The sequence below is a fragment of the Chamaea fasciata genome, unplaced genomic scaffold (genome assembly GCF_029207755.1).
Source record: "Chamaea fasciata isolate MVZ Bird 193981 ecotype frontalis unplaced genomic scaffold, bChaFas1.0.hap1 SCAF_2, whole genome shotgun sequence".
Taxonomy (NCBI): Eukaryota; Metazoa; Chordata; class Aves; order Passeriformes; family Sylviidae; genus Chamaea; species Chamaea fasciata.
Window position 1 is genome coordinate 69,074,565 of NW_027094087.1, and position 12,865 is coordinate 69,087,429.

The window sequence follows — 12,865 nt, forward strand, 5'->3', positions numbered from 1 at the left end:
TATATACAAAACTTATTTCAAGGCTTTCTTTTCTAGACTGAGAAATGCATAAAAATAGTAGAGCTTTTATAACTTCTTCTGGCTGCAGTATTAAATATAACACAATAACAAAAATCCTGAAATCATTGATCCTCTATGGAGGGATGAAGGAAGAAAAGTATCTGATTTCCAAAACCTCTTTCACCAGCCATCTTTATGTACTCAGAGAGTGTATAGTAATACCAGAGGTATAGATGAAGACTCAGTTTATAGCAGTAAAACAGACAATATCAAGTGGCAAAAAAACCCCCAAAAAACCCACACCAGAAAGAAAGAGAGAATAGGTGCAAACAATTTTTAAGTCCCCTCTGCCATGTTTAGAGCAGAAAAATACATGTCACATTACCTTGGTGCCAATGTTGTGGCCACGGGACAGAATGGTGGAGATAAAAACCGAGAGAGATTTGTTTTGTATTTCAATCTTTTAAGAAAAACAGTTTTAAATAAAACTATAGGAAGTTGTTTCATCTATGCAGGCTGGTAAATGTATGTTGCTGTTACTAGTAGCAGGTCAGAGGTCTGTATTAAGCTGCAGGTTCTGAGAAAAATTTATCAGCTGTGATTTACCTAATTTGTGAAAGATTCTGGATAGGATAGTGACATTGTTTAATAAAACAGTTCCAACAGTTCTTTTTTTTTTTTTCTTTTTTTTTTCCTTAACTTTAAGACCAATGTCTTACCAACAGAAGACTAAGGATTTTGGTCTAAATTGTTTTAGTTTTGCTTAGCTTTGAATTACTGTATGATGTAGCACAATGTTATATACATTCAATATAGTTATGCAATGAATCAATAGTGAAACACGACTCTTTTGTGTAGTGCAAAGAGTAACCTCAGGATAATGATGCAATGTAGAGGAGTGCAATCACAGAATAGCTGCAGAAGCTTCACAAGAGTTGGGGTAGGGTGAAAACAAAGATTTCAGGGCTGTTATTAGTCACCAAGAGTCAATTATTTTTTTAAAGGAATGCAACTTCAGGACCTGGGTAAATTTAGTCCTTTTGCAAAGGAAAAGGAAAAAAATAAATGAGAAACAGGCATAAAAACATGTATATTCTGTTACAACATGGAAGTGCAGGCCAGTGAATAAAAAAGTGTAGTGGTTGCTGCTAAGTATGAAAGATTATTCTAAAAAGGCCATAGGATGAGGAAGAGAGCATCACCATCACTATCACCACCATTCTCCTGGTGAAGAGCTCCAAAAGTTGATGATTTACCTTAACCTTCCTTCTTGTTGAGGATGAGTACAATCATTAGTCTTAGATGCACTGAAACTAGAGGGGTTCTTAAAAGACAAGAATAAAGAAAAACAGATACAGGAATAAATAGAGTTTTCCCATCCTGATCAAGAGCTCCATTCATTATGAAACTGGCAGTGCCTTTTCCACAGAACAATGTGTTTTTTGTTGAAATAACATTTAGAAAAAAAGAATAATTTTCCAAAGCTCTTAAAAATATTAAAAAGAAGTATTTGCAATACTCCTGGAATGAGTCCAGCAGAGGTCTAAATGTTCAGGGGCAAAGATGTTTAGGGAAGACAGTGGGGGACAACCTCTCTTATGAGAGCTCAGCCCTGAGAAGACTGAAAGAGGGTCTTGTCCATGTCTATAAGTATCTGAAAGGAGATTGCCAAACGGGTGAAGCCAGGCTCTTGCTGGTGCTACCAAGCAATAGGACAAGGGATAATGGGCAGAAACTGATTCAGAGGAAGTTTCATCTGAATATGAGAAAGAACTTCTTTACTCTAAATGTGGAAGTGTACTGAAGAGATTGCTCAGCGAGGTTGTGGATTTTCACTCACTGGAGATAATTCAAGACCCATCTGGTCCCAAACTTGTGCAATGTACTGAAGCAGGATAACCCTGTTTGAGCAAGGGGAGTCAACCTGATGACCCACTGTGGTACCTTTCAACCTCATGGATTCTGTGACTCTCTTGGTCACCTTTTGCTTATGCACTATGCCTTCAGAATAACCACAAAAATCTTTAAAAAACCCTTACAATTTTACCTCTGTCTGTACCCTTAGTGTACATATTTATTTCCAAGTTTTTCACCTAAGCAAATTTTTTTAATCAATAGGAAGAAGGAGGAACATCTAATCTGTGATCCATCTCATATCTTAAATTGATCAATTATATTGTACCAAGAAAATATCTATTTTTTATTAACATAAATTCCATAAAAAAATACAACCAAGCAAAACTCCCAAGTATTTTGGCATTGCAGACAATTGCAATGATGAGAGATGACTTAACCAGTGTATGTGCACTGTGAACATGTGCAAGGAATAATGGTCATAAATATTGTATCATTACAGACAGCCAGTGGCAGTTTGCATGTAGTGTTTCAATTTAAAGGCTTGGAAGTCTGTAACTGTAGAAAGAGGGTGTTGGTTTTTTTTTTTTAATTGTTTTAGCCTAAATGCATATATTAAATAGTCACTAAGCATTAAGTTTTATGGTGTATACATATATTTACTGGATTCTTGGATTCCCAAAGGAGTTCCTTTCTTGAGTAAATTTAGTCTTTATAAACCCAAAAACCCAGTGCACAGATTGGTGAGGTGCCAGGGAACAGCATATTAAAAATCAGTATGAGAAACCTCTCACACAGAATTTTAGAATGGGGACATCTATAGCTGAATTAGCCATTCTAAGAAGTCTATGGAGACAATGGAAAGCAATACGTGCTTTTAGGCTTCTTTTTCTAAAGTATATGTTAAAAATAGGTGAATTGAATCTTAGCCCACAGGACATATTTAATTCCTCTTCAAACTACAAAGAATATGTAATGTGACCACTGAGAAGTGGAAACTTACATTGTGGATAGCAGAAGCCATTTGAGATGAATCTTGCTACTCTCATCTACTAGTCAATTCCCAAATCTTTTCTACAATTTCTGCAGTGAACACACAAATAGCATCTTGTTAGGCTGTGCTAACAGATGATAGGATTTTACCCTTGCTGCCTCCATTTTTGTGCCTTTTTCAAAGGCTAGGTGTATAACCCATTTTTTTCTGCAAACATGTTCTACTTTAAAATCAGTCTAATTTAGAAAATTTCAAACAAACAAATTATTAAGGAGGAAAAAGGATATAAAAATACTCTTTGTGGATTCTATAAAGAAGAAAAGATTGATCAAAATTGCAGTAAATGAAGAATTCAGTTATAATCAGAGTATTAAAAATTATTCTACTTTAAAAAGTGTAGAAAAATATATTCTCTGCTGCTTATAAAACTATAATATTATATAAAAAAGAACCTAACATTACTGAAAAAGATGTATGTTCAAGAAAGCAAATAATATGAAAAATAGAGTTTTCCTTTTAAATATTTCAATAAACTTGCAGCCATAGCAATCTTACCAAAAATAAAAACAATAAATATTAACATTGAAATATAGAAGCATAGAAGTATAAGGCTACGGTACAGTAAGATAGAAGATAAGAATGGAATACCCTCAGATACATTAATTGCCTGAATTAGTATCTTATTTCTGACATTTCTAACAATGACCATGAATCGTGCCATAAAAGAGGAAGGGCAGGGCAAATACCTCTTCCAGGAATATGTCTCCTAGGAACATTCCAGATTTAATCTATTTTTACCTCAACTGATTTCTTCAGATATACTTCTTGCTCAGCAGGTCAGTAAAAGTTTATTTGTTCTGAACTTGGTTCATATTACCTCCATCTGACAGCCCATAGTTCTATATTCTTTCTCTGGAAATGGCCCCTGGCTTCTCTAAGATGGTCAGGTTAGCAAAACTGTTAAAAGAAGAAGGAGCATGCATTTTAAAAATCTGACCATAATTATTTTGCAGCTGATGACCAGAAAGGCTGCCTAATATAAAACATGAGAAGGCAGAGAGCCAAACTGTGAAACATGTAGGGGAAAAATATTTGGTATTCTATATATTGGAGAAGGGGTTACAATCCCTGAAAATTCCTGTATGCTATAATGCCTGTCATTTTGCTCCAAGGACCATGGGGTTTTTTATTCAGTAAGATGGCAGTTTTGTCAGGAACAAAGGTTTTATAAACCAAGATTTTATGTCTGCAATAGCTGCATCTTTCAGGCACAGAACAAATTAACAAAGATATAATATCCATAGATTTCAATATCTCCATTTGTGTTTTAACAAACTAAATTCCTCTTCTGGGGCCCTCCCAGAAAACTACTTATATTTGGAGGCTCTACAGAATTTTCAGACTAAAGCTCTACTTTGATAGATTGCTGCCTCAAGGAAGGTGGAAAGATAATGAGCCAGAGAAAAGTGTGATCTGAAGGAAAGAATGCAAGAGAGGAAAGCTGACAGTAAGTCTTAATTAAAGGCTAAAATCTGAGAAAGAATTTAGGTTCAAACTGTTTCTTTATGGTAACTGAGACCACCAGTCAACCTTGAAGGTTTCTGTGTTTCTGCCAGAATGATTTCAGCCTCTGTTTTTCCACTAAGGGCGTGAAATACACTGTTGAATTTATTCCTGATATAATCCAAATACTTCTTCACAAACTGGAAATTGGCCTTTACTGATTGCACCTGCAGGATTACAACTCACATATTCTAGTGTGAATATCTACAAAACAAGGTAGATGTGAAAGATCCCAAAAGCACTGTAAGAAGGTACTGTATTGTGCTTCTGTCAAGAAGCTGTCTATCTTTTTTTAAAGCTTTCACTCTTATTTTTCCCAAATTCCCACAACAGAGCAATGTGAAGCCAGAGGTATGGATATACCTGGCCACGAGGTTATAAGCACTGGCCTTTGTCTGTTGAGAAGATCTGCTCCAAATGAGATGAGAGAAGAGAGTAAAGCTAGTAAATAATGTTTTGTGATTTTCCAGCTTGGAGAATATAACTGTGTCTATGAGAAGTTAAATTAGAGATGAATATTAGGGAGAAAATAAACTGACACTCAAAATTAAATTTAATGCATTTTGGAACTGTTCAATAAAACAATGTCAATATCCTCTCCTGTCAGTGAGACAAGAATGTCTGGGAGCTGTCCTTTGTGATTCTATACTATATATAAAGGCATGATCTTTTATGGTTCATTGTTTTACTGATCCTCTGGACTTTAGATTTTATAAGAAAAATGCCAGTTCCTTGTCTAAGAGCTAATTTAGGAATGTTCAGATGCACTCTGAATTTAGAGTAAGCAATAACCTGGAACTTCAAATTTTATATAATGAAGTAATCTTTTTACTATTATGCATTTCTTTGAACTGTAAAAAAAATAAATCCAGTGATAAGCATTTCTGAATTACTAGCATTAATTTTATTGATCATGTATATGTCAAAGATTATGATTTTTTAATTTTAATTCTGAAAGAATGGAGAATTTTTCACTGACGTTTTCCAGCATATATGAACTTTAAAGTGACAATTTAAACTTACTGTTGTTCTAAAATTGTGACTGTATGTAATTGTTTTAAGCTCTTTTTCATCCTTTCATATTACTTAACAGTCCACAATAATAATAAAATTATGGAGTGAGAGAGAAGAAAAAACACTTAAAATTACAGGTTGACAAGAAGCAAAGGTAGTGGAAGGAAATAATAAAAGACAGGAGACTTATGTCATCAGATTAATACAAAACATCTTGAGTAGCAGCTACAGATTTTCCTTAAAACTGAAAAAAAGTTGGCCAATTATATATATTTATATATATATATATTATAAAATGTACAAGCAATAGTTTTAGGTCAGATTTTCCTGTACACAGAGAGTATATAGTCTTTAGAGGATTTAGTACTGCAATGAAATGAGTTGCTGTGAATAGAATGACAACATAAGTGACTAATTTTCAATGTATTTCAGTTTAAAATGCTGTCACAGTTTAGTAACTGCCTGCGACTCTGACAGTATCTCTCCAGCTGTCTCTTTGTGTAAGACTGGTGCTCAGGTCGGACTGTATTAGCTTCTAAATATTGTATAAATTCACAACCATTTCAGTTTATCATTTGAGCTTACCTGGCTTCTTGATACTCATTTTAGAAACCCATGATAAGCCTTCAGAGACCATTTTATAAAGGCTAGGGAAGTTAATGGTGGGGTTTAGATACAATTTTTAGGTAGAAGATACTAAACTTGAAATTTGACAACGTTTCTGTGCAGTTGCTCTCTGGACATACTGAACTAGGTACATAATAAAATGAATGTAAGACATCTGTGAACAGACTGGACTTTTAGGGGGTTTAAGTTTTTTAACTTACTCTATTTCTTTCCTGACAAAAATATATGATGCACAAACTTGAGAAGAATGACTGTGAAATGTAAAAGATTTGACTAATACCTAGAGAAGCCATTGGTAAGCCTCTCTACAGTGAACAATGTGTTTGACAAATAATGCATCAGAGCATGGTAAATTTGCACACACACAGTCTTAATATGCTTGAAAAACCCTACAGTTTTGTACAAGTAATTTTTTTTTTGCAATTCATAGCCTATACTAAATTAAAAAAAATCTAATGAGACTCAAAGAACAATTGAGTCTTTATCTTTTAATTAAATAATCCTTTTAAATATTTTTCAGAAAAAAGAGATTATGCTGTTCTGTACATTGCAGTTTTCTGGGATATTTTCTGTTGTTTAAGCACCTTATAATGGCACTTTTCACACAGTGCTAGTAAGCAAAACAGGAGAGTGTAAAAACAGAGTGATAGCAAAAGCTATCTGTAAGTATTAATTTTAAAAAAAGGAAAAGTACTGCATTTTAAAATTTGTATTCTGCCTTGTCATAATCTCCTTGTTACAAGCAATATCGTTCTATTAAATTATTTTTTTCAATCATAAAATCACGATTTTAGAAGGCATATCGAAGCTTGAGTTCAGTAATTTTATTTTCTGGAGTGCAAATGCACATACACTTCAAAGAGGATTTAATTATAACATTAATTTCCTATTTAAAGGATCTTATTAACAGTAAGAAACTATTGCTGAAAGAGAAAACAAACAGGCAAAATGGTCTTGAAAACAATTTTCTGGGTATGGGTATGGTGTGTTTTAAATCACACTCATTTTTATTGGGCAGCAGTACAATAGCAATCCAAAACAAAGCTGACAATTGATCTCCAGCAGTGATCTATAGCAATAGTTATCCATCAAGACTTCTAGTCAGAGACTCCTCTTATGATTTCACTGATGAGATTCTGTATTCCATTTTCTTTGAAGTCAGCTTATTTTGCTACTTGAGAATCCCTTGTTCTCACCAAATCTTTAGGCTGTCATTTGTCAAAGCTTTCTAAGTCTGGCAAAATATGAACCAGTTTATAGCCAAATTTTATCTCAGTGGAAGTTCATGTGAATTGCTACTGCATGTGTCAAAAATGCTTGGTATAAATATGAATATTATTCACAATTTTATTCTATACCAATCCATAATTCTCCTCCAACTCTCTTATAAGTTTCCAGGGTACTGAGCAGAAGGAATGATGGAACGGAACCTGACACAAAAATTTAGGAGAGCACTTGTGAGGGGAAAAAAAACCTGTGGCTTCTATTGCACACTGGAACGTTAAAAAAAAAAAAAAAAAAAAAGTCAGTATCAGTATGTCTCAAATGCCTCCCTCCTCTGATGTTATTGATGCAAGACTGAGGTGAGTAGTACATAACATTGAAATCGCTTGAGAATGCTTATAATGCATACTTAATTCACCATTAACAAGAAGAAATAAGTCAAAACTGCCATTATATAATAATACATAGGTCTGAAAATAGATTTGCGAGCACTCTAGATCACTTGAGGACTCTAAGTACTCCCAGAGGTTTGTGACAAACTTCTCCATATGTCTCTACTCTCCCAAAAGGACTGACTAAAACATTGCATGCAAAGTTTGTAAAAATAGTCCTTCAGACGAGATGGTGACAACAGGACTGAACACCTACAGAGGTAAATGTCCCAGTGCAGTAGTGTGATTTACATCCTTACTGTGAAAACAGAATGGTCCTGTCAAAATTTCCTACCCTTGGCAGATGCCAGTCCATGCTGTTGACTGAACCACATTTTGACATGGTCTAGGAAAGTAAAATGGCAGTCAAAATCACACTGTGAGGCAAGTAAATAATTAAATAGCGAGGTCCCTGGCTTGGATTAAGGGAGGCTGTAACTTCCTTTACTAGTAAATCCTTAAAAATACCTAAAATCCTTCCAATTCCTTATGGATAACCTAGGGAAGAGAAAAAAAATGTGACTATTGTCAAAATAACGCATATCATCTGATATTTAGAAGCTGTATGATTTTCTCAGAGATTTAGTGGTTTCCATATTCAATGTCACCCTAGAGTTTTCTCTGTAAGGTTGTTCAAACTTTTTTTCAAGTGGTTTTAGTTTTCAGCATTCAGAGTTACCACAGCAAGCCTAAGTCCATATTGAATGAAAAAGTCCTGTTTATTGTCTGTTCTGAACCAGTGATCAATCTGTATCATCTGGTTCACTCTGCTCCTGGTGCTAGAGAATTAAACAAGTTCTCGAGCATTTTCCCTGTGGCACTGTGCAGCTCTCATGGGTTGGACCTGATCTCAGCAACAGGGTGGCAGTTAAGTGTAAATGATCAGGGAGGGATCTGGAAGAGACCCTGAGAGAAAACTCTGTAGAGAAAACAGAGGGTACTCTGCACCTGGGCCCAGGCAAGCACCCTTCTGCTGACCTGACTGACTGTGTTATCGGGCCTGAAGGACAGAGGAGTTGTCTCTCCTGAGCACTGAGCTTACCAGTGACTACATGTTTGATATCTGAGCATTGTAGTACTCACACTACCAATTTAGTCCAAAACTGTGTCAGAGACACAGGATTTAGAATCCCTTTTATAACCCACTTCAGTCATCTGTCTTCCATGCTGAGCTATCCTAGTCTAATGCTGTTTTTACTGATATGAAACCATTATAGCTCATAGATCATTCTTTATGGCTCCTTTATACCTCTTCCATCTCTACCTTATTTTGAGAAACACTCATGGGTCATCATGGAGGTACACAATGATTTACTTTCAGTTCTTTTTACTACTACTAATATATTTTTGTTATTTCTTTTTTGAATTGGGTCAGTAATTCACAAAATTATCTGCCGCAGCCCTACAATAAGCCTACTTCCACCAAGCTCAGAGACACAATTTAAAAGATTGAGATTTATTTTTTGTAGGTGTTTGCTTTACATCTATTTATGCATTTATTTATTTGTGTTTTTCAATATATCTCTATAGAAATATATGAATATCTCAGTGAACTTTATCACTTTTGTCTCCATTTCCTTTTCCATCAACATAAAGAGGAATGCTCTATTATTCTAGTACACAGAGATAATACTCCTGTAACAAGAGTAACTCAACAACTGCAAAACCTGGACATGTGGTAAATTCTATGTTACATTCTGGAAATCTTGCATCACATCCTAAAATGAGGTATGTTATCAAACCTTAAAACGTACAAAGATGAGTTGAAGTGTTTAGTAATGTGGCCACAGTCACTGCACAAATGTAGGTAGATTTGACTCCTCAATGTAAACTAGGAAATTATATTTCCCACAAAATGAATAGTCATTAATGGTCTGATGCTCTGGACTCTTACTTTCACTAATATAGTGGAACATATTCAAGGTTATGCTTAATAACCAGATTGATGAGGCAGTAATGTAAGCAAGAGATGTTCTTTTGTATAACCAGAAATCTGGAGCAATCAAAAGACTAGAGTCAGATAAGATTTAGTAATCACAAATCACAGATTTGGAAGAGATTAGAAATGAAGGAGAATAAGATTACCCAATTATTTGAAGCTTTTATTCATAGCTGGATTGTGGGTTGAAAATATAATTTAATCAGTGGTGACCTCAATTTGATTTATATTCATACAGTAAAGAAAGGTTTTGAAAAATCACCTTCTTCACTTAAATTAAAATTTGCATTACTATAACTGACACATTTTATGCAAATTTTCCCCTATGTATTTCATAGATGATTCCTCTTTACAGTTGCTGTTTAAACTAGAAAATTCGTTGTTTGAATCAACTTTAACTAATTGTTGAGTTTATGTTTATATCCATTATCAAGTGCATCATATTGTTGTTACCAAAAATGTCCTCTTTTATTTTGTAAAACTCAATAGGAACTGGTGGTCCTTTAAGAATAAAACTGGAAGTAATGGCCCTACTCAGAGAAGTTTAAAGTCTAAATAAGATAAAAAACACAATGAGAAGTGGCAGCATGGAGGGGATGAATAAACAAAAAGAAGGAAGAAAACTGAAGGGGGAAACTGTCCTTGGGAATGTTATTTACGAACACAGAATCGTTCTTAAGGTTTTTTAAACAATTTTTTTCCATGTTGTTTTGTTGTTTTTGTTTCAGTCTTTGTAAACATGTAAATTGAGAGAAAAAGGTCTCAGTATAATTAGGCCATTAGTATAATAGGACTTTTTTTAAGTAAGCAAAATGACGTAAAAAGTAGATTAAAGAACACTTATTTTAATCAGATATATGTATCACATAGAGACAGGCACAAAATATGGAAATTCTAGCAATTATAATTAAACAATTTTGGCATTGGTATTCACCTAATCTTTCTTATGCATACATTTTTAAAATACTACGAAAAACAAACAAAAAAGCCTCTTCAGTAAGTAATAATTTTACTCTTCATATACTGTGTTGTTCAAATTAAAGTTCCATAAAATATGAAAATTCATCCATTCAAGTATGAAAATCTCTTCTTTTTCAATTATGATAGATGTATTTTCAATATTAATTCTATAATTTATTGTATTTTATCAAGAATTTTTTTTTCTGGGTGACATTTTTATCAAGGAAGAAAAACAGAAAGAGAAACTTCTCATTACTCCTCTTCCAGTGTGTTAGGATATGGCCACTTGACTACTCAGTGTAACATATTTGTATGTCATAGAGGGACCTAAATAAAGTAAAAAGAAATAAAAATTAATTTTTTGATGAAGAATATATTGGACAGTATATTGGACATTCAAGGTCATTAGCCATACTTTTTATTATTATTTATATGTTTAGAGATCCCTTTCTTTAATCAAAAGTATATGAAATATCATATTGAATTTTTTTTAAATTAAAATGAGACAAATACAATATGAATCAAAATTTATGCTTAAAAACTAAAATTATCCTTATAATATCTCAATAAATATAAGTATTTTATACGTAGAACACTTCCAAAATATATCAAGTCATAAACAAAATCATAGGAAAAGAGAAGCTGATAGCATGATAGCAAGTAGTTCACTCAAGGACTTCTAAGGATATTTAAAGGTAGAAAGAAAAGCGTTCCTATTGTTTTCTGCCTAATTATATACAATTATTTATCCTTTACACTTTGAAACTCTAATTTCTTTCCTGATTCCTCTAGAGAAAGAAGTTGTACTATCTTTTCTTGCACACTTTCACAGAGTGTGGCAAAATCAGACAGACATTGAGTGAAAGAGAAAAGAATAAATATTTCTGTATGAGAAAGTGTAGTAACGTTTCAAATATTTATAATTCTTATTGTGAAACAGCTAGGTTAACCCTTCGTCTGGTTCTTCTTAAGAGTATCTAGCCAGGAAAGAGCCGGTGCACTGTTACCAGTTATTCAGAGATGCAGCATCTGCACCAACTTTGCTTTATGGGACTGAAATCAGAACGTAAGTTAATTTGGAGCCTTGTAAACAGTGAAAAATACAATACATCAAGAAAAAAACAGAGAAAAAGGTAAAGCAAACATAAGAATCCTTGAAATAAATATTATCTTGAAAGACAATATAGTAATATCAAGAAAATAATAATAAAATTATAATATAATAATAATAGACTGGTTTTATATACTAATTTGTTTAAGGTTTTTTTATCCCCTTTCCAATCATAAAGTTTGAAATCAATCATGACCTGTGAAGATAGATTTTTTCCATCTGTTTGGCATATGTCTCCTCAAAAGAAAACCCCAGCCATCAGAACAGTTTTCATTATAATTTTGCTTATATTAATGAAATACTGTTCCATTTTATTAATAATAAATAGATGCAGAAAAAATAAAGAAATCTTTTCTGATAGAGAGAAGTGTCTTCAAACCAGTTGTGATAGACTGATGGCCTGGGAACACCTCCATGGAAAACTGTGAATAAAATTGTGGATGTGATCAAATCAAGGTTGCGGGACTTACTGAAAATGAACTCAGGAAAGCTCTCTGTACCTCTTGCTCCCAGAGGTGAACAGTGACTGCACAGTGACTTGCAGACCACACTGGAGCACTAGAGACCAAGATTCTTCCCCCAGTTGACTTCATAGAGACATAGATACCTCTACTCCATTTTCACTGTCAACAACTGGAAATGCCTCACAGTACTCCCAGAGCCGGATGGTGTGGATAGACCTTCGTTTCAACCCACAGCTTTGCTGCAGATTATCCTCTGTCGTGAAATCAAGTTTAACCACTAAAAAGCCCAGCTCACTGTACTCTGAGTGTGAATTAACGCACATACTGGCAATTCCAAGAATTATGAACTGGAATGAAACAGGGGGCAAAGCCACATTGTCAGTATGAATATGCCAATAGGAAATAGATCTAATTTTCAAACTGCACAGAAGCTTGTCTTGTCCTAATGCTGAGCTAAGAGTTAGCTTCATCAGTGCCTGAAAAGCATAGCTTTTATTAAGGATTTGATGTTTGGGTTGTTCAAAGGCTCCAAAGCTGATTTTAAAAACAGTGTGTTTAGAGACAGTTGGCAAATTGTTTAAAATTATTATTACTGTCTAATTCATAGCATTATATTTTAGACTTGAAAGTAATCTTCCTGGGAATTAAAAAAAGCAATTATATGGCACTTGCTGAGTATTCAAG

General features: G+C 33.9%; 1 long non-coding RNA gene across 1 annotated transcript in view; it reads left to right on the forward strand.

The window, feature by feature from the left end:
- Positions 1-9,386, forward strand: part of LOC136285997 (uncharacterized) — a 32,824-nt gene extending 23,438 nt beyond the window's left edge. Inside the window, exons 3-4 of the long non-coding RNA XR_010719663.1 lie at positions 7,444-7,635; positions 9,304-9,386. This is a non-coding gene — a long non-coding RNA (uncharacterized lncRNA). The remainder of the gene's footprint in view (positions 1-7,443; positions 7,636-9,303) is intronic.
- Positions 9,387-12,865: the final 3,479 nt, after the last annotated feature.